This window comes from Leucopleurus acutus, assembly GCF_964270905.1.
Source record: "Leucopleurus acutus genome assembly, chromosome: 14".
Classification (NCBI taxonomy): domain Eukaryota; kingdom Metazoa; phylum Chordata; class Mammalia; order Artiodactyla; family Delphinidae; genus Leucopleurus; species Leucopleurus acutus.
In genome coordinates this window covers 16,936,696-16,963,530 of record NC_139156.1, presented here as the reverse complement: position 1 = coordinate 16,963,530, position 26,835 = coordinate 16,936,696, and the positions used below count along the sequence as shown (strand labels likewise).

Genomic DNA, 26,835 nt, shown 5'->3' with positions numbered 1-26,835 from the left:
TACCGTGACCAAGAGCCACTGGGCTCTGGCCCTTCCGCCCCAGTGGGCACCAGTGAGGCTCCCATGGGGGTGGGAGGGAGCTCGAGCCATAAAACATTCTGCAACTGTCCTTTTTGTGTGCCCCTTACCCCCTTCATTCTTCTGTTCCCAGCCCCCCGCTACTCAATTTCTCCTCTGCACCCCACCTCTGCCCTCTCCCCAGCACAAAAGGAGTGATTGGCCTGGAAAAGGCAGATCCGACTGGCATATTAAATGATGACACTTTGTAACTGACTGGTCAGGGCTTCAACAATCGGCTTGCCGATGAGCTCTGCACTTCTTCCCCCAGGCAAATGTCACACTGAAACTAAACAGGATCTTTTTTCATCCTACATGCTGTTTTCTGTGCCACATATTATTTTATAGTTGAGAATAGGCTAACTCTTTAAAATGCACAGAGCCTGCTGTACTTTTATCGTAGGCTCGCTTTGGAGGAGAGGCTGGCTGGGGAGGGGCGGGGGGGTAGTGGGAAGAGTATATTGAGTGGGGATTAGGGTTTGGCCAACATCTTGACCTTGACCTTCTTATTGGATGAATAAGTGAAGGTAAAAATTTTAAAGATTGAAAAGTGGATGGAGGTGATTAGAGCAAAAGAGACTAAAAAGCCATGAACTTCCTACATCAAGACGGGAAGTTGATTTGTCGTGATCATCATTTTTCTTGTTTTGATTGAGATTGCTTATTTCTGTGTTGATTTTATGTCTATGCTGTGATTTGGAAAATAGAATCCATGCCTGTGGATTCCTCAGATCCAAGCAAAGTGTCAGTTCCCTGACTTATATTGCCCCCAATTAAATGGAAAACTCTTCCTAATAATTTTGGCTAACATGACCCACTTTCTCTAGGTTGGTTCTTGTTAACTTGATTCACTGCCTTGGGAAGAGTGCTTGGGTAAGACCAGGCTACATGGAGTCCTTCCCAGGCCATGAGATGGGGCCTGGCTCAGTGTCAGGGATACGCACTGACTTCAGCTCAGTGGGTTAGGACTTCCCATATGGACCAACAACTCCTGAAAATGTCCTCCACGTGGCCCAGTCATGAGAGATGGGGAATTATGACTCATCCAGAAGCTAGGACTTCTTATTAATTGGGTAGCAACTTGTAGAATAAGATTTGGGGAATGGGGGGAGGTGGAGGATTGAGGGGAGAAAGCCTTGTAGCTCAAGAAAGAGGATTTGAGATGAGCAGTAATTTGGGCAAGAGATGAGACGCAACTGTTCCTCTCCTTTACTCCAGAGGCATAGGTCTATCATTACGTTTACTTTTTCTTGAGCAAGTTGGTTTTTCTCTGTAGAATAAAGTCATTAGTCTAGATAACCTTGGATGTCTCCTCCTACCCCAATCTTTTGAATTTCATGACCCACCAAAGCAGGTTTCAGGGTCTTCTGCCAGAAGGACATTTTACTTCCATTAAGAATATCCTCATGGCCAGCTAATCAGCCTGGGGCTCCAAAGCCATGAGGTCAGACTCAAAATAATTTAGGCCCCACAATACCCACCTAAAGCTGAGACCACCTGGCTTGGGCCCCCCACAGCTAACGGCTACCCCTAGATGTGCTTCCATCAGCGTAAGCTGAGACCACCTGGTTTGGGCTCCCCACAGCTAACGGCTACCCTTAGATGTGCTTCCAACGCTGACGGCTGGTGTGGGGCAGGCCTGCGGGGCTCCTGGTGAGGGCTGGAAGGGGCAGTCTCCAGGAACGGGCACTGCCCACTTTTCTCCTGTAGAGGATACGGCAACCATATTCACCTAAGAGGCAGAGGGGAGGGTCAGTGCGCCTGTATTTAGTCCTACCTTTCCTAACACAGGAAAGGGAAAACTCTTCTCAAGTCTTCTCTGTCTCAGTGATTTTTCTCTTCCCTTCCAGAACTGTTTTCATATGCAGATCCCACCTTCCAAATCCACCGCTCAGTAGCCCCAGCGCTGGAATAGAGCAGGGCCAGTCGGCAACGAGGGGCTCAGGATCTGGCCTCTCTTCGGTGATAGTTAGCTGTGCAGGGAGGTCTCAGAGATTTCTGTGAGTTTCAGCTTTATCTTGAGTAAAATGAGGGAAATGGACAAAACCAGTACTTCTTTACTTTTAATAATAACTTTTGAAAAGTGACTTTCTACCATCAAATAGAACCCTCTCTAGAACTCCTATACATATACATATATATATATATATATATATATATATATATATATATATATATATATGAATGACAAAACTGTAGGGTTCTGCTTGAAGTGGAGGAGGGCCCTGTCAACCTCTCTGGACGCCCTCAGCTGCTCCGAGGTGTCCCTCCAGGGCCCCCCCAGCTCACGGGGAGGGGGACACAATGTGTCTGGATGGCAGCCAAGACCCCTGGGGCGCACCCCTTGGTCACACCTGATTCCCCCTCACCATCTGCCCTAACTCATTCTGAGGAGAGGAAGGCCCGCCTGATCGAGCTCAGGTGATTAGCAGGCAGACCGCGTTTTCCCAGTCTGTTGAGAAGCCTGCAAGGGGCCGCAGCGCGGAGGGATTTTTCTCTTTACTTGGTGATTGGCTGAGGAAGAAACAAGACTTCTGCTTTAATCCCAGATCAGCACGTTCTAGCCATTCTGGCTGTATGAGATTCCACCCCTGTCCCCGCACCCCACGTGTGGAGAAGGGCCAGCACCTGCCGGGCTTAACCCTTCGCTCGCCATGCCTGTGTTTTCTCCAGGGAGAGCGGACGGAGAACAGGAGCAGGCCTCAGAGCCCTCACAGGTCTGCACCCGGGACCTCCGGTCTTCTGAAAACCCTCCACGTTGGGGAACAGCATACCCTCGATCTGGAAAGCAGAGGAGTTGCCGCCAGCACAACTCATCCGGGGGCGGCGTGGAGGGAATGGCGGAAGTTGAAGGAATTCTGGACAAAGGTGCCGTCCTCTATGCAAACACTCTGAATTCACTTCAGAAGCGTTGGTGGCTGTGAATATGGGAGCAAGGCAGCTCTGAGACGTGAGGCTTTGTGCGGCTCCTTGCACCGGAGCGAGAGTGACACTGGCGTGTGGCTTTAAGTATAACGCCAAGAGCTCAGCCATACTGAATACGTAACTATGAGCCATGCCCTGTGCCACGGGACTTGGGAGGTTTATCTCACTTAATACTCACTGCAGCCCTATGAGAGGCATCTCTTATCATCCTTGATTTGTAGACGAGGAAACTTAAGACCCAAGAAGGCCAAGAAAATTGTCCACGATCACACAAATACTAGAGGATGGAGCCAGAGCTCCACCCTGGGCTTCTGCAACTCCCTGGTAATCCCATTCACTGTCCTTTCTCAACTGCTATATGCCTTTGGCACAAACACAAGCCAAGAAGATGGATTCTAACGGATTCCTGTCCTGCTCGGACGCCTGCTAGCTGTGCCACCCTGGCACAACCGTTCCTGCCATGTGGGGTTGTTCCAAGGACGTGTGATACACGGAGAGCGCATGTGCAGTGTTCACCAGCCATCCCATAATAACAGCGCTGGACACTGGACTGCTGACTGTGCATCAGTCCTGTCCCAACTGTTCCATGTACATCATTTCATCAAAAGCTCACAATGGTTCTATGAGTTACTCATTTTTAGCGCCTTTTTCTTGGTGAGAAATATCAAGCACAGAGAGGTTAGGGAATTCACCTGAGATCGCATGGCTAACAGCAGACACAGATATGAAGCTGGCAGACGTGAAGAGGCAGTGTGACCGCAGGGCCCGCCTCCAACTTGCGTTCTCCTTTTACATTAGGTAATTTGTTCAACACACATTTATGGAATATTTGTTAGGTGTCTAGCACTGTCTTGCGCACTGAGGCTAAAATGGTGAGCAAAAACATCAGATGTGGTTTCTACTCTTTTAGAACTTAATATTCCAGATGGGAAACAGCTCGTAATTGAATTATATAAATATATAATAAATGTAGAATTGGAACCATAGGAAGAGCTGTGGAAGAGAAGAGAATGGTGCTCTAAGACTTGACCCACTTGGGGAGGGCAAGGAGGACTTCCTGGAGGAAGTGATAATTCAGCTGAGATCTAAGGGGTGAGCTGGAGTGAGGTAAGTAGTGGGCAGTGACTGGTGGGGATGGGGTGTGTAAAAGCATTCCACGCAGAGGGAACAGCATGTGCGAAGGCTTCTGGCAGGAGGAAGCATGGGAATGTGTGTGGAGCATGGTGGAAGGCTACGTAATTTGCAAGGCCCAGTGCAAAATAAAAATGTGGATCCCTTGTTAAAAAATGAAGAATTTCAAAATCATGAGAACAGGAACCTTCTGCATGTGGGGCCCGATGTGGCTGCAGACATCACAGGCCCATGAAACCAGTCTTGGCTGGAGAGAGAAGGCTGGAGTGGTAGTCAAGGCAGATCATAAAGCCCTCAAGGCCAAGTTCAGGATTTTGTCTTGCTGGATCTGTTTCTACAGGGTCACTCTGCTGGGTAGAGAAACATTTGGAGGGGAGCCAGATGGGTGGCTCTTAGCAAGGAGTAAGGGGCCAGGCAACCTGGGGAGGCCTGAAGGCTTCAGGGCTGAGGCGAGTTCCCCCCTCCCCAGACGTGGCCTGGTTTCTCCTCTGAGGGAAAGGGAGAGTGACGCCCACCCCCTTGATGACCAGAACGAGTGGGCAGAGATCCGAGCCCGGAGCCTTTTCATGGTCAATTGCACGGGTCTCTTACAAAGGCTCCGCAACTTTCCCCCGACCTCCCAGAGGCTGGTGGATGAACGTGACTCCCTCGTGTCCAAAGCCCGGGGCTGGGGGCCAGCTGTGTGTGGGAGTTTTTGAAGCGTTTTTTAAAAGGGGGACCCCAGACCTGACGACAATGAGAGCTGAATCCCCGAGACTTCTGCCTTTGTGTTCAATTCAATTCGAAATGGCTGCCCTGTGTATGTGTGTGTGTGTGTGTGTGTGTGTGTGTGTATATTCCAAATAAAGTCAATCCAGCCGGAACTGTTCCTGCTCTGAGCCACAGAGAACTTTTCTGAACACCAAACTCAATGGCTCTCCTCCAACCTGGTGTGTTGTATGCAGGCAGACATTTTACTGTAACAATTATAATAGCTCAGTTGGAAATTACTGTCTGGTTAGGCAGCTGAATCCACGCCTGGATCCAGCTTCAGACGCAGGTATCGGGGGCCAATTAGCACAGACATCAAGTTTTGGGTTTTATAAAAAGTGCCAGATTGGGAGAAGACAAGCATTATTGTTCCTGCAGCCGAGGGTGAAGGTTAATACTTCGGGCCTCGGCTGCCTGCGTCCAGGGCTCCCCTCTACCACACAGCACGCTCTGAGGACCGCCAGGCACACGGAAGCTCGTTAGATTTTCTGTCTTCATAGAGCTCCCCTGGAACACCCATCCTGCCTTTGACTGCCGTGGAGAAGGACCGGCCATGAGTCCCAGGGCGCTAGAGACCAATCTTTCCCCTCCTGATGCTCCTTTCACTCTGAGGGAGGCCCCTGCCTCTGCGCAGGGGTCTCTGGGTCCGGATGGCTAAAGACCCTGGTGTCTTTGGGGGCCTCTCAGTTAAGGTTAATTACACAGACGACAAAGCATCGATGCCTCCTCTCTGGGATGGTAGGCAAACTTGACTAGACTCAAAATGAACCTCTTTGATTCCATCTGCAAAATTAGATCAGATTTGATAAAGTAAAGATGTACCCTTTGAAGTATTCCCTATCAACATAAGTGCTAAGAACACTTGAGTGAAGGAATTTGAGCAGTTTTGAAAGCAGCAGCATGGAAACTTCAATGAGGATTGCAGCTAAGGGCATGCCCAGGAGGCACGGGCCTAACTGCGTCTATCCTGCAGGCAATAAGCAATTGCTAAAGATTCCAGACTTCTCAAAGTTCAGAGTTCAACGCATAAAAACTTTGCTGAACTTGTGGTAGGCCGGGCTCTGTGTTTTGCATTCTGTTTTCAGAGGCTCTCAGAATCCCGGCCGTTTTTCTGTTTCTGTGCCGTCTCTGCACGGTGGGAACAAGGCTGTTTTTTTTCTCTTCAGCTTCCATACCGTGGAGTTTGCATTAAACCCTCAAGCTGCTTTCCCGGGGTATGGTCTCTCCAGAGCCACGGGGCAGGACATGAGCAGGTGAAAAGCGTCTGTTTATCGAAATGAGAAGCAAAAGATCTGCGTCGAAGCCCAGCTCTGTCCCCGTCTTGCTGTGTGACGTTGATGGAGTCCTTCAGTGTGTCTAAGTCCTAGCTTCTTCCTCTGGCTTCCACTCCAGCTACCAGTTACCGAGTCCCTTCTACGTGCCAGTGATACCTACCTCTCAACGGCACTGCACCCAAACCCATGACTGAGCCCATGCTAGGTGCTGGGGAGAGGATGCTAAATTACTCACTGTGTGGTCCCTCTTGGTCTGGCGGGCCACAGAGAGACCTGAACCAGTGCTTTAATGGAAAGGGCCAGGTGTGTTCACAGGGGCACATACCAAGTGCTACGGGAGCTCAGAGAAGGGAGCAATTCATTCCTCCAGGGGGGATCCAGGAAAGGCCCAGAAGTGAGAGGAGAGGATTGGAGCTGATGAACTGGTGAACAAAAAGCATTTTGCAATTTTGGGGGGTTACAAAAGGTAAGCTCTTTTGCATTCTGGTTTCAGGTAATACAAAAGAGTGTGCAATCTGGATTCTTCTCTCTTAGCTTGGACTGGATTGATGGTAACTTGGGAAACTCTTTAGTTTCAGAAGAACAAAGGGATGCAGTGAGGGTTTAAATCCAATAATCAATGTTGAGGGGAAATTTATTTTTAAAAAATGAAAACGTGTGGGAGAGGCCAGTGAGAGGGACCTCAGACTCAAGTGCTGCCATCTGGGCAGCCTAGATACCCAGGGTGGGGCCTTGGTGCTGTATCCTTGAGGCCTCACTTGTCTTGAGGTGAGCTGGAGGTCCAGATGTTGGCTCTTATTGTTGGGAAACACAGGAAGGCTCGATAAGTACACCATTACCTTCACCCGCCGCCCGCCCCCCGCCCCGTATTATGTTGAATGAGAGTAGCAGGGAGACGTATCCTTGCCTTGTTCTTGGTCTTGGGGGGAAAGCATTCAGTCTTTTGCCATTAAGCATCATGTTAGTGTGTAGGTATAGATGCTCTTTATCAAGTTGAGAAGTTTCCCTCTATTTCTAGTTGGCTGGGAAATGGGTATTGGGTTTTGTCAAATGCTTTTTTCTGCGTCAATGGATATGGTCATATGATTTTTCTTCCTTAGCCCATCGATAAAGTAGATCACATTGATTGATTTTCAAATATTGAACCAGCCTTGCATGCCTGGAATAAATCCCACTTAGTCGTGGTATACAATTCTTTTTATGAACTGCTGGCTACAACTTGCTGATACTTTGTCGTGGATGTTTGTGTCTAAGTTCGTGAGGGGTATCTGTATTGTCTTTGTCTGGTTGTGGTATCAGGATAATACTAACCTTGTAAAATGAGTTAGGAAACATTCCATCTTCTTCTATTTTCTGGAAGAGATTCTGTAAAATTGGTCTTAATAAGCCATTTTACAGGGCAGTTCTGATTTTCTTTAGTTAATCTTCTATACCCAACCCAGAGGTACCTTTTGGTTAGTATGGTAGGGAGGATGGCTTTGTACCACACCCTGACACCAGGGGACCATAGACCAGGTTCCCGCCCACTCTAGGAGTTGTTCTAATCTAACCCACCTTAACACGATTGCTCCTCTATTGGGCACCCCCCTTACAGTCATCAGTTTTCATCTGTGTGTTGGTTGCTTCAGTGCATCTGGCGCCCTGTGCTGGACCTGAAGGCACCGTTGGGAGCGCGCCACCTAGCCAACGCGCTCTCACCCCTCCCTCTGCTCCCTCTCCCTTCCTTGCCCCTTCCCTTCTTTCTCTATTCTTTTTTTTTGCGGTACGTGGGCCTCTCACTGTTGTGGCCTCTCCCACCGCGGAGCACAGGCTCCGGACGCGCAGGCTCAGCGGCCATGGCTCACGGGCCCAGCCGCTCCGCGGCATGTGGGATCTTCCCGGACCGGGGCACGGACCCGCGTCCCCTGCATCGGCAGGCGGACTCCCAACCACTGCACCCCCAGGGAAGCCCCCTCTATTCTTTCCTTAACCTCAGGTACCGAGCTGAGTATAGCACACTTCTCAGCACGGGGCATAACATCACCTTTGGCCCATGGACGGCAGCACTCCCTTCCTTTCCAGTCTTCACCTCCATTCCTCTTCCGCCTCTGGTCCTCAAGCTGACGTGTTTGATACTGTGTGTTTCCTGTTGTCTCCGAAACAAATTACCACAAGTGGGGTGGCTTAAAACAACACAGATTTACTGCCTTACAGCTCTGGAGGCCAGAAGCATGAAACGGGCCTCACCGAGCTAAAACCATCTGTTGACAGGGTTGCGTTCCTTCGAGAGGCTCTAGGGGAGAATCTGTTCTCTTGCCCTTTCCAGCTTCTAGAAGCTGTGTGCGTTCTTTGGCTCCCAGCCCCCTTCCATCCTCAAAGCCACGGATGGCTGGTCTAGTCTTCCTCACCTGAATCACTCTTACACTTGCTGTCCTGCCCCCTCTTTCATGGCTCTTGTGATTGTATGGGGACCCCCTGAATAATCCAGGATAGCTGCCCATCTCAAGGTCAGCGGATTAGCAACCTTAGTTCCCTCTTGCCGTATAACATGCCATGTAACATGGCATATTCACAGGTTCCGGGGATTTGGGTGTGGACATCTTTGGGTGTCATTATTAACACAGACATATACATTAGGTACGTGTGTATCACTGCAAAATAATACAGTGTTATTTTGAATGTGTAAGGGTTTGTCATTTAAATGAATGGACTTGGGCTGTAGGGCTCTTTCTGACTCTTAAATTTTACTCCAAAACTATGTTTTCAAGTTGTATTCATGTTGTATATATAGATAGTACATTACCCCTAACTCCTACAGTGTATTGCATAATAGACACCCCTCATAATCTTATTCATTTCCAAGCGATAGACATCTAGATTGCTTCCAACTCCCTACTGCTACAGACAATGCTGTCCCGAATACCCCATGCTCATCCGCATATGGCCCTGGTTGTATTTCCTTAGTTAATTTTCACTAGGTAATGTTAGAGTGTTCCCCACAGTGGCTGCCCCTGTCCACACACCCCACCAGCCTCCTTCCCCATGCACTCTGTGACTTTTTTGACTTTGGCTTGCCAGCTCCCATCATTTCCCAGCTGAAAAGCAGCCAGGAGGGGGAGGGAAAGCAATATTAACTCATCACCTGCTACGTGATCTACTAGATGATGCTGTGTTGGATGCTCTATGTACTTTATCCCCTTTCATTCTAAGACAATCCTATGTGGTTGATATTATTGAACCCATTTTAGACATGGGAAAACTAAGGCTGAGAAAGATTAAGCTCTTAACCCAAGGTCTCACATTTAGCAAGTGCCTGATCCAGAATTTGAATCCAAGCTGGGCTAAGTGTCTACTGTCAATGCTCCCATCATGTCCTGGGCACATCTGACTCTCCATGTGCACAGTAGCTCTAAGCTAAATTCTCAGTCTAGGAGAGTGGTTAAGAGCGGGGGCCTTAGAGCCAGACCTCACTTCAAATGCTGGCTCCGTCACTTATTAGCTACATGATTTGGGGTAAGGAGCCTAATTACTTTAAGTCTCTGTTTTCTCATATGGAGATGGGCTTATGTATGTCCTTCGATTATGTTTGTAAACCTCTTAGCAGCGTGTAGTGCATAGCAGGACTAAACAAATGGTAGGGATTGCTGCGGTATCAACCTATGTTGCCCCCTCTACCCCAGACTCTGGACTGCTTACAGGTAAGGACATCTATCCATTCATCTCCATTCATTCTTCACTGATCTGTGTACCAACTTCACGGCAACCAGAACAGTGTCTGTCATCAATAACGGTTCGTTGAACTACTCAGCTCCAAAGCTCATTCCAGTTACGGCTGGCAGTTTCCACAGCCCTTGGATGAAGGGTCTTGGGTCTCCAGGTTGCTTATCAGGGTAGGGAGAGATGAGGGTTTCTGACCTCCAAGCCTTTAGTGACCTTTTTTTTTTTTTTTTGCGGTATACGGGCCCCTCACTGCTGTGGCCTCTCCCGTTGCGGAGCACACGCTCTGGACGCGCAGGCTCAGTGGCCATGGCTCACGGGCCCAGCCGCTCCGCGGCATGTGGGATCTTCCCAGACCGGGGCACGAACCCGTGTCCCCTGCATCGGTAGGCGGACTCTCAACCACTGCACCACCAGGGAAGCCCTAGTGATCTTTCTAGACCTTGCTGCTATCCTCTTCATAATATCTAGTATTCCCGGCCCCCATCACTCTCTCCCGTCTCTTCTCTCAGAGCCCTCTTTCGCTCCCCTTGGGGGAACCAAAGTGTGATTCTCCTCTATGTTTCGCCCTTTGCTGGTGAGGTGGGGTGCACATTGCCTTCGGCGTTGCGCTTCCTCGTCTGGAGGAAGGGAGCTCTGCACAACTCGTGGCTTGCCTGTCAATTAGGCAGTTCTGCACCTGTGTGATTTCCTCGACGCTTAATAAAAATTGGGTGATTAGAGAACCTCAGGCAGCACTTTCTTAAACAGTCATTAAACAATCATTACAGAGAGAAACAGCTACAAGCAGCTGCTGAGAGGGTGTGTGGCTCCTAAAAACATAATTCTTTTTCAAGTCAGAACGAATGTGTAATCAAAGCACAAATGGGAGCAGTTTCAAAGTTCTGAGGCTTCTCAGGCAAACCTATAATACATCAGCCAGCCTAAACTGGTGTCCAAAATGTTCAGTGAGAATTGACGCATGGTGTAGCATTCTAAGTAATTCACACCTAAGCCAGGTTTTGTCTTCCTCTCTCTCTCTCTCTCCTTTTAGGGGTGTCGTCACAGCCTTTCAAGTTTGGGTGCTGCTGCCTGTCTTAGCAAAGTTGGAGGAGTTGTGGTTGAGATGGGTTATAACTTGGTATTTGAAATAAGTCCTCAGGAGGCTTTCTTAAGGCTGCTGGGGTTCAAGTGCTAGACGCAACATTTAAAAGCTGTGTGACCTTGGGGAAGTTACCTAAGCATTCTGAGCCCCAGTTTCTGCATTGTTAAAATGTAGATGATTGCTGTATAAAAATGTATTGCGTTGATGGAATTTCTCACCCCTGTTTTTTTTTTTTTTTTTTTTGTGGTACGCGGCCTCTCACTATTGCGGCCTCTCCCGTTGCGGGAGCACAGGCTCTGGACTCGCAGGCTCAGCGGCCATGGCTCATGGGCCCAGCCGCTCCGCGGCATGTGGGATCTTCCCGGACAGGGGCACGAACCCGTGTCCCCTGCATTGGCAGGCGGACTCTCAACCACTGCACCACCAGGGAAGCCCCTCACCCCTGTTTTTTGATGTGGGTGCTCCTGGAGTGAAAAGTGGTTCTTTAACTGTGAAGCTTTCTCTGCTCAAAGATATCAACTCCTTCACATTCCATCAGTTATCAGACTTCAAGGTGCACAGGAATCAAAGGGGCTTGTTTAAAATGCAGATCCCTGGGGCCTACCAGGAACGATTCCGATTCTGATAGGAGCGGGGGCCCAGAAACCCATAATTGTAACAGGCACCCAGGTGATTCTAATGCAGATGATTCAAAGGCTACACTTTCAAAAAGAATGAATTAGTGTCATTTAAAAGACACCCACAGGGAGAGCTAGGGCTATAGTCATTTATATCTTAATGTGAATAATTCAATCAGATTGCTTTCCTATCAATGCCTCTAACCAGCCATTCTTGAGGGAGTAGTATTTTTCATAGCTTGGGAGGAGAGAAGAACAATTTTGGTCACTAGACATACCTGGAGAGGATAAGTTCTAGATGCTGCCCCTTGGGCAGTCAGAGGCATCCGTAGTCCAAGAGGGATCATGGTGAAGGTGGAAGTTCTGAGACGTAGAGTGGCTAACTCGTAGTTATTCCCGGGATTTGCTTTGCAGCAAAGACCACCCTTTATGCCACTAAAGACCTTCTTGAGTCCTTTTGGTTGGCAATGGCTCTTTGAGATCAATGAGAACACTCTAACTTTCTTTGTGTTTTTTCAGGCATATAAGGTGACTTAAGCAGAGATACCATTCTGGTTTATTTTTTTGTGGCCTGTCTTCCTGTAGGCATCACTTTCTCAGTGCTGGGGCTGTAATTCCCAGGACCTCTCTGGCTTCAGATGTCAGGTCATTTAGAAGTGTACTATGAGGCCATTCATGGAAAAGTTCTGCCTTGGTCGATCCAGCAATATGCTCTACAGGAGGGAAGAGATGGCAGCTGTGTTGGTAGGGAGAGCCCCAGTCCTTTAGGTTTCAGGGCAGTATCAGTCCCAAACATCAGATGTGCAGATACATGTATTTTCTCACAAGGGAAGAGAATGAAGACTATTCCACTGTACTCATAAAATTACACAGTACAATGTGTATGTGATAAAACTAAGTTCATGTCTTGAATGAATTTAGTTGATTTGGGGTATTGATTGGACCACATCTGATACATAAGAAAAATTTTGTTTGAGAGCTGAGAGTAGGGCTGAGATGATTATATTATAACAAGAAAAGGTACTATTTACTCCATTATCTCTCTATTTCATAGCTGAAGGAATTGATTTCTTTTCTTTAAAATTTTCATTTCTGATTATAAAAGCAATGCATAGTCATTGTGAAAACATTTGAGTATAGCCTTCAAATATATGTGTTTTTTAACATCTTTATTGGAGTATAATAGCTTTACAATGGTGTGTCAGTTTCTGCTTTATAACAAAGTGAATCAGCTATACATATCAACACACACACACACACACACACACACAAAGATTTTTTTTTTTTTTGCTGTTACATGGGCCTCTCACTGTTGTGGTCTCTCCCGTTGCGGAGCACAGGCTCCAGACGCACAGGCTCAGCAGCCATGGCTCATGGGCCCAGGCGCTCCGCGGCATGTGGGATCTTCCCGGACCGGGGCATGAACCCGCGTCCCCCGCATCGGCAGGCGGACTGTCAACCACTGCGCCACCAGAGAAGCCCCACAAAGATTTTTATAAACATGAAATAATACTGGAGAAGTTGTTTTGTAGCCTGACTTCCTTTTTACTTATAATTATATTATGAAATTTCTCATCTTAATTTTTAATCCCCTATTTTCAATGGCTCTATTGCAATGTTTCACTATTTTTTAAAAGTGAATTCCTATTATTAGGGTTTAAGTTATTTGTATTTTTTCCTACGATACAGAATTGCTGTAACGAAAATTCATATATGTAGATCCTTGTACACATTTCTGATTATTTCCTTGGGGTAAAATTCTTAGAATTGCTGAGTCAAAGAGTATATGCTCAACTGTACGGTCTTTGGCACGTATTTGTCCAATTGCCACTCAGAAAGCTCATTTCCATTTTCATTTCCACCAACAGCCTGGGAGAGCACCCACTTCCCAGCTTCCTTGTTGCCACCACTATTGATTTCTTTTAAAATAGCTTGAACTTCTTTAGACAACTCATGATAGTTGTCTTATCATTGTCAATGATAGTCAACTTCTCATTTGCCACCCGATCTCCAAATGGTTGTCAGCTATAGTCTGAATGACATTATGCATCATACCAGTTTCCTGAGGTGTGGACATGACAGCTTATATGAGAAATACTAATTCTGTCAACCTGGAGGAGCAAGCATTTAGAATCATCCTGCCCCCTCCCTGATGAAGAATTAGAACACATCTATCATCTCCTGATCCGCCTTGGACACATCAGATTAAGCCATCCCTAACTGGGGTGGGAAAATTCTTTATTTGCAGAGGGGTGAACAGTCACGTAGACAGTGCCAGAAATAACCCTCGCATCTCGAAACACAGGGACAGATGCTTAGATGGAGTTTTAAGCGGGGTCAAGCAGGGTGTGACAAGAGTTGTATAGTTTTCTCATCTTTACCGAAATTCCCGTGTTTCCCAAATTCCAGACTTTGGAATTTGCTTGGAAAAGGGATAGTTGTGGCACCACAGGGTCCCCCCAGACTGCCCACATTGAACCCTGCCCACTCTGAACTGATAAGTCTTGGGTACCATGTCGATCCTGGCACCAGTGGGCTGTGAAAGGGGATTAACACTCAGGACAAGCTTTCCCCTAGTCCACAGGAACCAAAGCCGACTATGGCAGGCGGTGTCTGCACCCGCCTGTGATACAGACGGTTAGCCCAAGCTGGCCCCCCTGAGGATGCCTTGCCGTCCTTTTCTAACTAAAGCTAAGAGTGGCAGATGAACGCAGAAGCGGTCCCATGGTCCCACCCTCCCCTCTGGTTTCGGATGCTTGAAAGCTGTAGTTTCTCCTACGAGGATATATTCCTGATGCTTCTGATGATGTTCAGATTGGTAGCCTGGAAGTTCAGATCAGCACCTGCTGGTCAGCAGGGGAGAGAGAAATGAGACCGAGGGTGGGGGTGAGAACGAGTTCTAAAGTGCAGGAAGCCGGGGAAATGGCTGCTTCAAGTCAGAAAGACGTTGGAGGAGACCTCAGTGCGGAGCCAGGAGGCCTGAGTTCTAATCTGAGCTCTGCCCCCAACCCCAGGGCTGTGTGACATCAGGTAAGTCATGAGACCCTAGGGGCCTCACTGGCCTCAGTGGTCAGCGGAGGACATTGTTGGCCAAGGTAAGGGACCTTACAGCTTTGTCTAAGCGTGAAAAGAAGGGATGAGGGAACATGTAGAACAGGAAAAAAGGAGACCTTTAGGGCAGCGCTCCCCAACCTTTTTCACGTCCTGACGCACATGAAGATAGTACAATCGCTGCCACGCTGGGGACACCGCTATGACTCAGGCACACAAAGGGGACACTCGGTCACAGAGGGATTGAGTCCTGAGAACATGGTGCCCGCCTCCAACTACACTCCCAACAAATAAAAACTGCATTAAACCATGAAATAAGGGCCGGATAATCCAACTCTTTGCTCATAGTGACTCCTTTGATGACCTTTTGGGAAATACCAAATTCTCGCACTGTTTTACAAGTCCCCGCCTGCTGCCGCGGCCTACTGGTGGGTGCGGTGGGGTGGCCGGGCAGTAATGTCCTTTGGGAAGAAGGGGGAGGAGGGAAGCCCAAAGTCCAAGAGTCTTGCTAACTTCATCTGTGCTTTCATCGGAGAGCACCCCTAAATCGTCTCCCTGCTCCCTTCTTGGGGATCAGCTGGGGCAGGTCCTGTTCTCGAAGCCACAGGATCGATTAGAGGAATCAAGCCTTCCACTTGGGGTACTGCCTGTCTGTTAGGCTTTTCCTATTTTGTCATAACAACCTTTTTAACGTGCCTGATTTATTTTTTCCAGCCACCCCAAGAAACGGTGAGGTAACCGGGCCGAGATGATTGCCAAACACCTGCAAGACGCAGGCCCGGTGCCGTGAGCACGGAGGAGCCCGGGTAAGGCTCGCCAGCGCGCAGATCAGCCGGCTTTCCCGCCCCCCCGCCGCCCCCCCACCTCCTAAACACCTGCAGAGGCCTGTCACTTGGGACGAGAGGGCCTATTAGGGCTCTTGTAATTGAGATGGGGTGAGGGAATTTACAACGGCTCCGGAGTGGGAAACAGGGAGACGGCTTAGATGACAGGAAGCCGTCTCCTACGCTCTGTGGAGCAGATTGAGAAAGGTGGCCTGGGTAGTAATGGGGTTAGCTAATTCTGATAGTGAGAAGGGAAGGAGAGGCCGTCACCATAATCACGACTAATGGATTCCAGATGGAGAAAGAGAATTGTCCTCATTAGCGTGGTTGTACACACACACACACACACACACACACGCACGCACACACACCCAGAGAGACCCATTCCGCCCGCATCGCAGACTTTGATAAGTACTGTCAGGTAAGAATAGCCCACACCGCAAAGGTAGATGGAGAGCCTTGTCAATTATTTCTTCCCTGTTTCCCCCTCCTTCTGTACCGTCCTTGCATATGTAATGGTTTCATTAACCTCGAGACTTCTGCAGATGAGTTGAAAACCCAGCTTACATGGCCAATTAGTTGGCAGCGCGTTCAGTACAGAGTATGGAAGTACCTTTCTCTTCCCCTCAAATACTGCCTGACTTCTCGGCTGTATTTCATAAGTGTTAATGTAATGTTGCTGAAAGGAAATACGGCCAAGGCAGGAAACTCTTCCTCGCTCTCTGGGATGCAGCTGCTCGTTGGGTTTGGGTTGTTAATTCAAAACACTCCCAGGTGTCTATTTCATATTATCTCTTGTTTAGGATAAAATAAAATGAAACTGTCAAAACCTTTCTGTCTTGCTCGGTCCTCGGCTCAATAGCCCCACAAAGAGAGCGGGGCAAGGAAGCAACTGCTCACACTTGCCTTTCCTCGGTGAGAAGTGCGGGCCTTCCGGGGGAGGCCGCGACCTCACAAAGGTCTTGTTGGAGTCCTGCTTCGGACTCCCTTCCCGCCGCTGGGCCTTCGTTTCCAGCCTTCCTTGCCAGGAGGGCCATTTCCACTCCATTTCCAACTCTCTTGCAAAGCCTCCTGTCTGAAGCTTTCCCTGAGCACCCTGGTTTTCCAGTTTGAGCATGTATTACGTGCTCAATAAACGTTAGCTGTTATCAGTATTTCTACTTCATGAAGCAAGTAGGTTGTCCGGTGCTCATGAAATAGTGAACAGAGTGAGAACTCTCAGGTGGCTTTGCCTATGATTTGCGTATATCCCAGTATGCTATTTATAGCCATGCACTTGCGTTTTATATGACGAAGCCTCCCTACCATGGACGTTTATCTTCTCTGCTGTCTGCCCTTGGCTACTCTGCCCTCGTGCCAGAAGCAGGCACTGAGCTGAGGCAGGGGGTCCTTGCTCGAAGCCCCAGCGTTCTCCCCAGCAGAAGGGCCTGTGGCTTTTAGGAGCTAAGCTGTTAGCATGTTCACAGTGACTGCTTCTTTTTTTATCCAGAGTGACATGTCATTTCTAGCAGCACAGGGAGAATGGCTCCTTTGGCTGACTTTATTTTCACAACTGGAATTTTGGGGGCTAGGTTAGGTGGTACCAGGGTCAGCAGGATTTCACTCCCTCTTAGTGAGAAATCATCTCTTACTGAGTCCACAACAGTCTTGACTCCAGCCCCTGGTCCACTCGGGGCCTCTGCTCACGGGGGTCCGCACATGTCCCCAGCACGGCCCTGGCAGACCTTGGTCTGCTATTGCTTGACAGGAAGGCGGTGGGCTCATTCTTCTTGCTTGGTGGCTTTCTGGAAAGGCCACCCCGAAAGAATCCTGTTTCCATGCTCCACATGAGCCCCTGGTTCTCTCTCTCTCTCTCTGAAGTCCCCAGCTTCCATTCTGTGACACATTAAGCAAGGGGAGGGTGAGGCTGATGTGGTCACAGCCAGGCTCCATAAATGAGGGAGATTTCTGGAAGACGGGTTTCAATAGATGGCAGCCTGAACATGCTAAGTGAGATGCCCCTTTGTGACTGTTGTCATCTTCGAGGATCCTTAAAAGGATCGGTCCCTTCAGACCGATGTCTGCGCTGTCCCTGAAACTGCTCAGAGACACAGAGCGTCTGTGCTCTGGAGAAGGAAGCTTGGCGCCGTGTTTTGAGAGCACGTTTTGTGTTTTGAGCCACTTTTTCTGTAGCCTGGGGCCCGACTGATTTTAGGTTCAGCCTAACATCTTGGCCCGAGATCCCGCGGAGAGTTTGGAGGGACTTAAAGAAACAACAATTCAGACCCAAAGTCCTTGTTTTTACAGAATTGACCTTCCATCTGTTGACAATCAAATACTGAACCTATTAAGACTGGCGGTCCCCGAGCTGGGAGAAAGGAAGGAATTTCCCAGGTTCCCTGGAGACAAAGGACCTTTTGACTACACCTGGGGGTGAAGGGTGGCCAGCCCAGGTCACACTAAGCTGGGGATCACATGAACGGGAGAGCAGCTGGGGAGATGGGGGCCGGGGATCCCCCTACCTGAATTCTGATTTGCCAGAGAAGGGGGAGAGAGGAGGAGAACATAACAGAGAGTGATTAGCCACGAGAGACTCCAGAATTCAGATGAGTGGCCCCTCGCCTCCCTGTGCCCTGAGCCCCTGCTTTTGCACGGTCCGTGTGCCGGCCTTCCGCTCTAGACCTTCAGCTCCTCGACAGCAGGGACTGTGTCTCCCTCTCCTTTGCACAATTGCATGACCTGGCCGGAAGCAGATATTCCTGGAATAGATGAGTGTAGAGCACCAGAAAGGGGGCCGCTTAAAGTAGGGCTCAGCGCCTTTGCGTGAATTAGGAAGTGACCCCCTGAAGGCAGACTCTGCCCGATGGGCACATGGCTTTATGGGCGAAGCACCCCCTCTCCCAGCTGAGTGTGCTCGTACAAGGACAACAGTGGCCACCCCTAGATTTAGGAACTGGGGCTGATGTCCCAGGCCCCAGCCTTTAAGGCACCCTGGTCTGTGCTGGGCTGGTGGGTGGTGGTCTCTTGGGGAAGCAGGACATGGCCAGGAGGCAACGTCCTCCCCCAGGTGGCAGTGCCCCCCACACCTTAAGGTCTGCGTGCAGGTCTGCTTGTCCAGCCTCCCCTTCTAGGGCTTCCCCTCTGTCCTGCCCCTTTACGCTGTCCTCTGAGGTCCCCATCGGGGCTCTCTATGATGTCTCTTTAGTTAGAGAGCTCACAGTAGTCTTTTGGTTCACACAGACCTGGGTTGGAATTGTGGTTCACCCCTCACCCACTGTCAGCCCCTGGGAAGATGTTTTAACCTCACAGAAGCCAAGTTGCCTCAGCCACACAATGGGGATGTGGAGAGGTTCTGCAGCACAGGGTTAGACATAGGAGTCCTTTCTGAAATCCTGATTAGTCTGTACCAGAGGAGATGGTGGTCCCTGGAACCCACAGTGAGGGATTCCCACATGACCGTTTCTGTAGGTTCCATTTCTCAGGGTGGCCTTTATAGCAATCCTTTTGGAACAAAATCCCTAGTGTGCTTCCTGAGAACTTGAGTCATTTGCCCTCGACAGATCTCTCTGGTGGATGGGGCAGGATGCTCCCCAAACTTGAGCAGGCTCCTGGAAGCAGATGTGGCCACGGGAGTGGGAGTGGCCAGAGCCAGCTGGTCCTGTTGAGGTTGGGTCCCTGCCCATGGATCTTGGTCTGCCCAGCCCAGTGATCTTTGTATTATGTTAGGAAGACTAGAGTTAGCTGATTTCATAAAAGGAAGTGAGTTGAAATTTACAGTGAAGATATTGGCTCTACATGAAGGAAACCTTAACTCATAGTCATGCTGAGCCCAATACGTCCTTAAGAAGCATGTAGTCCTTCCCCCTTTGCTTTGCAAATGAGAAAACAGGACCAGAGGGGTTAAGGAGCTTGTTCAAGGCCCAGTATACCTTCTGTTACATCTGAGGGTCTCCCTTGACCGCGAGGTTATTTAAACTCTAAACTTGCCCAGCTGTGGGAGTGTGTTCTAGGAATTGTTGGAAATTCCATAGCAACCAGTGTCTGAGATTCCTGAGGAGCTGGCATGCAGGAGAGCCCTGCCCAGCCCAGCCTCTCTCTCGTGACCACATTTATCTCCCACTCTTCCCCCTGCTTCTAGACCATCTCCAGTCTTCACATACAAAGACACCACTTTCATTCTTCTTTCTAGGTGCCTGCTCAAGAGAGCACAGAGCTGGGACACTGGGCACAAAGGGACCCAGCGTTGACTGGAGGCCCACCGTGTCGTGGGCGTCACCCTGGACCCCTCATACACGTAAGCGTTCTCATTTACCTCCCGCAAGAACTCCAAGGTCGTTTGAGAATTGTAATGGATGGTTGTTGAATGAACGATCGAATGGATGACTAACTTTTAATTACACTTCTCCCTCTTTAGTTACCTACACGTGGGCCCTACCTTTTGCATCACCCTGAAGACCTGTTCTTTTGCCACTGCTCTGTTTTCTTATCCCTCTGGTGCCCATTCAGAATGACCCGTAACTGCGAGGGTCCACTGAAAGAATGCATTCATTTCCCTGTCAACTCAAAGGAAGTAAAAAAATCCAAAGCTCAGAGTACAAAGAATAGATTTTGTGAATTTCTCAATCCAAGCCCACAGCCCTAGCGTATAAACAGTAATCTGTATATTTATGTTCTTAGCTTTCCGGAGAGACTGTGGGACAGGGAATGTGCGATTCTTGTTCCTTCTTCACGGGAGTCACATTCTTGTCAAGCGTGCAAATGGAAAATGCTCCTCTACTCCAGTGACAAAGTAGAATAACATGCCGTGTCGGGGTAAGAATTTGTTTCTGTTTCTTTCTTGCCGGCTCGTTGTGTGATTTCGCCCAGGCACTGAGTGACCCTTCCTGTTTCAGTTTATTCAGCTGTAAAATGGGGCTATACTATCTGCTTAGTTGGCTTCTAGGCTAGGATCTTTAAAGGATTGGCCTGTTTCAGCGGACCTTGTACGGTACCCTGGGAACGTGTGCAGGGGAGAAAGGTAAATTGACGAGCCTGAGTGCTCGTCTTCTCCGATGCCAACTTCATACCCGATCTTCCATTTCCTGACTCGGCTTCTCAGGGAGCACACTAGGGATTTCCTTCCAGAAGGCTCCCTGAAGAGGCCCACCCCGAGACATAGATCTGCCATTTCTCCACTTGCAAAATGGAAATAAGAACAACCCCTAGCCTACTTCCCTTTGGTATGGCTGTAGAAAATGGAATGAGTTGGTAGATAGGGAAGTGCTTTGATAAGATAAAGTCTTACTCGGACCAAGTTAGTTAGAATGACAATCACGTCCGTCGCTCATTCTGCTCCAGTTTCTTTAGCTTGTAAGTCAGTTGAAAATGAAAGTTTTGTGGTTCTGTTTGTCTGGTTTGTATTTCGTGATTTATTTCTCGGTTTGGCACGGGCAGACGGTTCAGGAGCATGCAACTATTTTAAACAAATCTTATCTCCCAAAGCCCTAGTCTCTGGCAGTTTGAAATGTTGGTCCAAGTTCACCTACAGCAAGAGCATTCAGTGACGTCACAGGGAAGAGAACCTTTTCCTCAAGGTGGGCCCAGGGTACAAGAAGGAAAGGGAGACAAAGGAGAGGAGGAGGATAGTGCCAAGTAGTGTAGCTTGTCCGTGGAGTCAGGCCAGGGATGAATGAATCATGACATGCTGGAGAAAAACAAACAAACAGACGAACCCCACACCAAACAAAAGGGCCTGTCTTTCATTTGACAGTCAATCAAACGGCAAAGAAACATTGGGCCTCCTTATATGAGAAAGCCAAATATTTCATCTGGTCAGGTCTGCAGCGAGTCAAGGGGAGGAGGCAGCGTAATGACCACACTTGTCCATGACCGTTTGGCTTGTAGAGATCGGCAGAGCCTAGGACCGTGGGGAGAAAGAGCTCGGGGATGAGCGGGGAGCCACACGCACGGCCCCGTGCTCCGTGCAGTGTAAACAGCCGGGACATCTGGGCGCCTCATGTTCTTGCACCTTAGAGCGGGGGAGAGACAAGGCCTCTGAAAGATGAGCTAAGCCTGGGAAGTGAGTTGGAAGAAGCAGCAGATGATGAAAATGTTTAGATAGTGCAGTGTCTCCTCCAGCAGGGGAAACAGGGATGGGTTGGAGATCTCCACAGACGTGGGGTTTGCATTCTTCCTAAGGCAGCGTGCTCTGGCTCCATTCACTCTCCGGTGATGGTGGGGTTGAGTGTCAGGGGTGGCAGTAACAGCAGTAGCCACATGTGGGGAGTCTGTTGCTGCTTGGAGGAGCCATTTGACCAAGGCAGACAAAGTGAATGATGGTTATTGTTTCTGTCTGCTGAGCACACATGCTTTTTCCTCCTGTCTCTTTGATAACACAAACTGCCTTCTGTGCCATTGAGTCTGCAGCAGTCCTAATACGGCCTCTTCCTGGCCACACGATTGGTTAAGGAATTGGCATATGGCCCAAGCATGGCCAATTGGAGTCCTTCCCTGAGACTGGTCTATGGATGCTGGGAGAAGGAAACTGGCCCTCCTTCTGGTGGGATAGCTGAGCTTTGCCACTGTAGTTTTGGAGTCTTGGGAGTATCTTTCGTACTTCGTGGAGAAATCCTGTCCACTGCAGGAAAGAACTGATCAACGTACAGAGAGAAGCAGAGCTGAGAAATGGAGAAAGAGCCTAATGACATCATTTGAGACCCTGGATCCAGTCATGATTGAGGCCAGATGCACCCTTACGTTTCCAGTGGAATGAGCCAAAACACTCATTTTGTTTGTGTAAAGCTAATTTGAGCTGGCTTTCTGTCACCTGAACCTGGATAGTCTGGAGGACAGTGTAGGGTGGGGTCGGGGTAAAGGCAGAATTGGGCAAGTAAGAGATCAAGAGAAATAGGAAAGGAAGCAGAGGGGAGGGAACATGATCCGATGGCTCTCTTAAGGAGCTGGGAACCTGCTCTGGTTTTCTGAGGCTACGTGAAGCCTGGCTTCTGAGAAAGAACACTCACTGTAAAAGGCAGATCTGTTCTCGTTGGGGAATCAGCCCCATGGCTCCCGGAATGTGAGCGTCCACATATGTTCAGGCCACTCCAGGGCCAGCCAAAAGAGACCCATCAGTAATGTCATTAGATATGATGCTGATGTTAAGCTTGGGAGTCAGACAGACTTTGATTTCTGACTTCAGTCCTTACTAGCAGAATGGCCTTGGGCTCTCTAGCCTCAGTTTCTTTGCCTCTAAAATGGGGCTAATAATTATATCCATCTCCAAGAATTGTTGTAAGGGTCCCATCAGCCAACGTATGTGAAGAAGTGTGTTCTACGACCAGCCCATGGGGAACACCCAGTAGTAATGGCTATTCAGCTTCTCATGAGCGGGCAATGGCAAAGTAGGTGGTAGGGCACCCGCACTATAGATGAAAACTGAGTGACTTAAAGTATGAAGGTGGTTTAGAATGTGGGAGAACCACATTAGTACACCACCAAGGTTTTCTTAAGTGACATAAACTTCAACAAAAAGTTAAATTTTTTAAAAAAGGGAGTTAGAGAGTACATACTCAAAATAATTGAAAGCAGGAACACGAAGAGATATTTGTACACCCGTGTTCACAGCAGCATTATTCACAACAGCTAAAAGGTGGAACCATCCACAGAAGAATGGATAAACACAGTGTGTCTAGGCAGCCCTCCGTATCAACCAACTGTAGATCGAAAATATTCGAAAAAGAATTCCAGAAAGTTCCAAAAAGCGAAACTTGAATTTGCCACGTGCCTGCAACTACTTATATAGCATTTACATTGTATTTACAATTATTTACATAACATTTACATTGTATTGAGTGTTATAAGTAATCTAGAGATGATTTAAAGTATACGGGAGGACGTGTGTAGGTTATCTACAAATACTACGCGATTTTTATAAAAGACTTCAGCACCTTTGGATTTTGTATCTTTGGGGGTATTGGAACCAATCCCTCACAGATACTGAGGGCGACTGGATCGGTAGATAGGTAGGTAGATAGATAGATAGTTAGAGATTATTAAAAAGGAAGGAAATGCGGACATATGCAGCAACATGGATGAATCTTGAAGACACAATGCTAAGTGAAATAAGCCAGTCATAAAAGGACAAATACTGTCTGATTCCACTCATATGAGGTATTTAGAGTAATTAAATTCATAGAGACAGGAAGTAGAATGGTTGTTGCCAGGGTCTTGGAGGAGGGGGGATTGGAGTTAGGATTTAAGAGGTACAGAGTTTCAGTTTTGCAAGATGCAAAAAGTTCTGTGATGGTTGGTGGTGATGGTTGCCCAACTATGTGAACGTACTTAATGCCACCGAACTGTAAAAAATGGTTAAAATGGTAAATTTTATGTTGTATTTATTTTACCACAGTTTACAAAAGAAAGAGTCGTGTCTAGTAAGAATGCATTTTCACTTTAGCAAAAGTATCAATATATAAATTTTGTATATGTGTGTTGATCGAAGGAAAAAGGAAGGATGACGACTACATACCAAATGGTTTACAGTGCTTCTTTCTCTGTGGGGTTCAGTGGGACAGGAGGGGTTGGGTTACTTTAGGCACTGTAGTACAATCTAAATTATTACAATGATCAAATGTTATTCTTGCCATTTCAATGAGTAATATTAAATTGTAACCATTTGCATTATACTTTTACACTTTGAAAGTACCTTTGTGGAATATATCAATATAATGGTGCAGCCATTTTAGAGAACAGTTTGGCAGTCCCTCAAAGGATTAAACATGGAGTTACCATATAATCCAGCAGTTTTACTCCTAGTTACATAGTGGAAACACATAACCACTCAAAAACTTGTGCATGAATGTTCATAGCAGCATCATTCATAATAGCCTCAAAGTGGAAACAATCCAAATGTCCCTCAACAGATGAATGGATAAACCAGTGATACATCCACAGAATGGAATATTGTTCAGCAATAAAAAAGGATGAAGTGCAGATACATGCTACAATGTGGATGAAACTTGCAAACATTACACTAAATGGAAGAAGCCTGACACCAAAGACCACATGTTGTAGGATTCCATTTTTATGAAATGTCCAGAATAGATAAATCTATAGTTATTGAACATAGATTAGGACTGGAGGTGACAGATAAGGGGTGTGGGCTCTTAAAAATTCCAGTAATAAAAATGTCCAAAAGTTGACTCAGGTGTTGGGTGCAGAGCTCTGTCAATATTCTAATAAGCCATTGAGTTGTTCACTTTAAAAGGGCGAACTGTATGGTATGTGAATTATCTCTCAATGAAGCTATTATACAAGAAAACAAAACAGAAAACAAAGTCTCTTTGTAAGTCATACAATTAGTTATTTACACTAAGTTTGGGAGGAAGATATTACATGAAGAAACAGACCTGGAAAGCTAACTTAATATCTCTCGAGGAGGAGAGGAATTACCAAAGTCCGGCTGGGCTTACTTTTTTTGTAATCCCCACCAATAAAATGTTCCACAAAAGACAAGATCAAAAGGACACGAAAGAAAGCAACCCAGATGTTCCTCAACTAAGGAATACACCAACAAACTATGATCTGTCCACACAGTGGAATACTACTCAGCAATCAAAAGAAACAACCCGCTGGTAGGTACAACCTGGATGAATCTCAAATGCATTACGCTCAGTGAAAGAAGCCCTACTCAGAAGGCTACGCGCCATGTGATTTCACTTATATGACATTCTGGAAGAGGCAAAACCATAGAGACGGAAAACAGACCAGGGGCTTGATTTTCAAAGGCTCTCAGGGGGACTTTCTGCAATGATGAAAACGTTCTATATCTTGATAATTATAATGACTACCTAGTGGTATGCATTTATTAAAACTCACAGAACTGTACACTAAAAATGGTTGAGTTTTACTGTGTGTAAATTGTAACTTAAAAAATGGGGTGGGGGGAAAGGACATGAAGAATGCATTTGGATATTCAGGTGGGTGGACAGGCACTGAGAAGAGGTATCTGGCCAAGGAACGGGGGCTGTCACCATCCAGTGACCCTCGTATGACCCATAGACCACCTTGGGCTTCCCTGTCCTTTGGAGACCCAGGGCTGCAAATCCTCAAAACCTGTGAGGTGATGTCTGCTCCTTCACCTCCAGCATCTGCACACATGTGGTCTTTTTGCCCCACATCCACCTGCAATGGTCTCTTCACTGGTTTGCCCCAAATCCACCCACACCAGGCATCCAGGGCTTGGCTGACTTCACGGCAGATGAGGAGAAGGCCTGGGACCGTGCCATCCAGCTGCCATCTTTGTCTACGTCCTCTTCTATTTCTGCCCCATTCCCTCCACCTGCTTTGCTCCTGGGAGCTCTGTATTCTTTCCCCTTTGTTATAAAGAGCAGTTGGGCTCTTCCCAGCTCCTTTCCATAGAAGCTCTCCAAACTCAGGTCCTCAGCAGAACCAGGGACTTCTTTTCCTTAAGAATCTCTTTGGAATTACAAATAGCAACTGTTTCCCCTATTAGCCCTGATATTTGGGACCCAGATATCAGCTGGGATGGGCATGGCCCTTGCAGCTCTGAGCTCTAGTCCGTGCAAAAGCATGCAGAAAGGACACAGCCCTCGTTCTGGCCTCTGCCTGCTGCTGGGGCTGCTTCCATAGACATGGCGCTATCGGTCCGTGTACCTCCATGTACGCAGCCTCAATGATTGTCGCTTCCCAATGTACTGAAAGGAAGGTCCCAACACAGGCTCTGTGACACTCCAGTGTTCTCCTACCTTGAAAAGGCTGCCTTTAAAATTCATTACAGGGCTTCCGTGGTGGCGCGGTGGTTGAGAGTCCGCCTGCCGATGCAGGGGACGCGGGTTCGTGCCCCGGTGCGGGAAGATCCCACGTGCCGCGGAGCGGCTGGGCCCGTGAGCCATGGCCGCTGAGCCTGCGCGTCCGGAGCCTGTGCTCCGCAACGGGAGAGGCCACAACAGCGAGAGGCCCGCGTTCTGCAAAAAAAAAAAAAACAAAAACAAACAAACAAAAAATTCATTACAGCAGTTTGTACTTGGTATTTCCTCTTGTCCCTGCTTTCCTTTATGCTCACCCCCCAACCCCCGACTTCCTCCCTTTGTTGTCTCTGTCAGAAAACAGGCCCTGATTGTTTCAGGCCCAGCGCTTCAGCCAGAGCCGCTCCAGCCAGGGCCCATTACTGGGCTAATTAACAGCCGCGCTGCAAGATTTCCAAGGTCCTCCCCGGGGAGGGCTGGCCTGCTCCCCATAGAGGCTGCGCTCTCTGGCCTGCTCTGTGGGTGATGCCACAGCACGGCAAGCCTGGGCCTTCTTCCCGCTCCGAGCCCTTTCCCCTTGTCTCTCGGTGAGCATGAAACAATTTCCTCTTTTCACGGGGCGTCGATGGCAGGCAGATTAATGAACGTGAGCCCAGCCCAGAGGCCAGCCTGCCAAAAATGTTCGCAGTGCATTCAGCGGTC

At 48.2% G+C, this 26,835-nt stretch overlaps 1 long non-coding RNA gene across 1 annotated transcript in view; it reads right to left on the bottom strand.

Annotated features, from left to right (window-relative positions):
* The window catches only part of LOC309971397, a 1,020,865-nt gene that overhangs the window by 424,332 nt on the left and 569,698 nt on the right, over positions 1-26,835 (bottom strand). The window lies entirely within an intron of this gene.